Raw genomic sequence first — 3,210 nt, forward strand, 5'->3', positions numbered from 1 at the left:
AGGGGTAGATGGAATATTCACAAGCAAAAACAAACCACATGGGAAATACTTCAAAGAATCAATAACTGGGATCTGAACTCTTCTCCACTGATGGTGGGAATGCAGACTGGTGCAACCAATGTGGAAATCAGTTTGGAGATTCCTCAAAAAACTAGGTCTAGAGGTCTCATTGAACCCAGCTATTCCCCTACTGGGTATTTTCCCAGAAGATCGGAAAATATCATATCACAGAAATATATGTGCACCCATGTTTATAGTAGCACAATTTGTAATCACTAAATAGGGGATGCAACCGAAATGTCCATCCACTGAGGAATGGATAAAAAAAACTGTGGTAGTTTTATACAATGGAGTATTACTCAGGTTAAGGAAAGATAAATTCGAGGTTTGTACAGGTAAATGGTCGCAACTAAAGACCATACTCATAAGTGAAATAAATCAGACCTGCACGTGTAAGCAATGTATTGTCTCACTAGTGTAAGAACCTGAAAGAGTGAATAAAAATTAGGAGATATAATAGACGTTGTGAAAGAAAAGGAAACTGCTCAAAAGTAAAGTGCATCTGGGATGAGGGAAAAGAGAAAGGAAAGAAGTGGAAGTTATGTATATATGTATATATGTATATACAGTATAGCTAACATAGTTGAACTACTGATTTCTATCGCTTTACTGAAAGGAACAGTTAATGATTAATTATTTCATCAATCTTGCACGTCTATATTTCTTCTCCTGAGTAACCATTTTGAAGATATAAATATGTAATACAACAACAATTGTTAATTTTGTATCACTTTGTCTGTTGTTCAGTATTGCTTGAAGTTTTCTTATGCTATTTTGTAAATGGATATCTGTTAATATGTTTCGGTTCTTTTATTTTTAAAATAAGATTTAAAAAATTCACTCTTCTGAATTTATGGATATCATCAGTGACTTTTATTAAGAAGGGTGTGTTTTTCCTCGCACATATATTTTTGGCGCATTTGTCAAGAATTTGTTGGCTACAGGTACTTGGGCTTAATATGTGGAACTCTCCTCCATTCCATGGGTCTATGGTTGTGAGTTTATGTTTGTAGTATAGTATGCATTGAGATATGGTATTATGATGTTTTATTTGTATCTTGTGATATTTCTTTCTGTTCAAAATGGCTTTGGTCATTAGAGGTCTCATGTGCCTCCATATGAATTTTAGGACATTTTTTCTTGTTCTGTGAAGTATGTCATGGGTATTTTGATGAAATTTTCTTGAATCTGTAAATCACTTTGAATAATAAACATTTTAACAATATTAATATTAATGCTTCCAACACATGTCAGTGGAAAGTAGTTTCGTTTTGTATGTGTTCTTCATTTTCTTTCTTGAACTGTTATTGTAGAATTCTATTTACCTGTTAAAATTTATTCCTGGGTTCTTTATTGTTTGTATCCATGGTGAGTAAGATTGCTTTTGTGATGTCTTTCTCAATACTTTCATCACTGGTGTGGAAAAATAATACTGATTTTATGTTGATTTTTAAATCCTGTAGCTTTACTAAATTCCTTTATTATTTCTAGTAGAATTTTAGTGGAATATTTGCATTTTTCTATATACAATAATTACATCATTTAAAAGTGGATAATGATAACTTTTGTCTTTCTATTTTATGTCTGTTACATATTTGTGTTGCTTAATTACTCTATGACTTCTGGAACTAATCCACTTGAGAGTGGGTACATTTGTTTTCTTGCAGATCTTAGGAGAAAGGCTTTAAAGTGCCCTATTCATTATATTTGTTGTTGGATTGTCATATATAATCTTAATCACCCAGTTTATTCAGGCATTTAATCATTAAAAAGTGTGGAATTTTAGAAAAAATTTTTGCATCTGTGAAGAAGATCATGTAATTTTTATTCTTCAGTGTGTTGATGTGATATATTGCATTTATTGATTTGCATAAATTGAATCATGTTTGCATTCCAGGAATAAGTTCAAGTTGGTCGTTGTGAACTTTTTTGTATGTGGCATTAGATTTGTTTTACTAGTATTTTGCTGAGAATTTTGTATCTATATTTGCCATGGATATTTGTCTACAGTTGTCTTTTTTGTTCTGTCCTTTTCTGATTTTTATGTAAAGGTAATGTGAGACTCATAATGAGTTTGAAAAGCTCCCTCTCACTGAATTTTTGAAATTGATTTAAAAGAATTGACATTAGTTCTTCTTTGAAAAGTGTGCTATAAGTAATAGTGTTGCCATCTTCTCCTGGACTTTACTTTTCATTATTTAATTTTATTAGTAAATGTTTGTAATTCTTGAAGTTTACATTCATCTTAGGGTATAAGTACATATCCATAATACAACTTGCTGCATTTTATCATCCCCTTCACCTTTCTACACACATCTCTTCTTCCAACTAAATCCCTTTCATACATTTTATTCTTGTTATTATTCATAGCTCATGTTTATGACATATGATGTTAACACCCATGGAAGTTATTAGATTGCTGTACATGGAATATTTTAATTCTTCTAATATCATCTTCCAATTTCCCTCACCCTTAATCTCCTGGACCCCTTCTATTTTACAAGAGAACTATCCCCTTTTTTCTCTCTATTTTTTATTATACTGTTTGTTTTTACTTTGCCTTATTCAAATTAGAGATACCATGTGACATTTCAACTTGGGAGACTGATTTATTTCACTCAACTTTACATTTTCCAGATGCATCCATTTTTCTACAAATGTCTCAGATTTTCTTTTTCTTAGCCAAGTAATATTTTACTATGCATACACACCACATTTTACTTATCCACTTGCTTACTGAGGGTGATACAGGCTTCTTCCAGGATTAAATATTATGAATTGTGCTGCTATAATCATCAGCATGCACATGTCACTAGAATAATATAAATGTAGTTCTTTGGGGAAGATACCTAGAAGGAAATAGCTGGATCATAAGTAATTTCTAATTTTTACATTTTGAGAACTCTCCATACAGATTTGTATAATGGTTGTACTAGTTCACAATTTCAACAATAATGTGGGAGGATTTCTTTCTCACCATAGCCATGGTAACATTTGTTATTATTTAATTTCTTCATAGTTGACATTCTTTCTAGTACATGATGGAATCTTAGCTTTGTTTTAATTTTCATTTCTTTACTGTTCAGAGACTTTGTATGTTTTTATAAATTTGTTGGTCATTTGTACTTTTGAGAATTGTTTGTTCATTTT

Source organism: Chinchilla lanigera, unplaced genomic scaffold, assembly GCF_000276665.1.
Source record: "Chinchilla lanigera isolate Chin_1 unplaced genomic scaffold, ChiLan1.0 scaffold00102, whole genome shotgun sequence".
In the NCBI taxonomy this organism is placed as follows: Eukaryota; Metazoa; Chordata; class Mammalia; order Rodentia; family Chinchillidae; genus Chinchilla; species Chinchilla lanigera.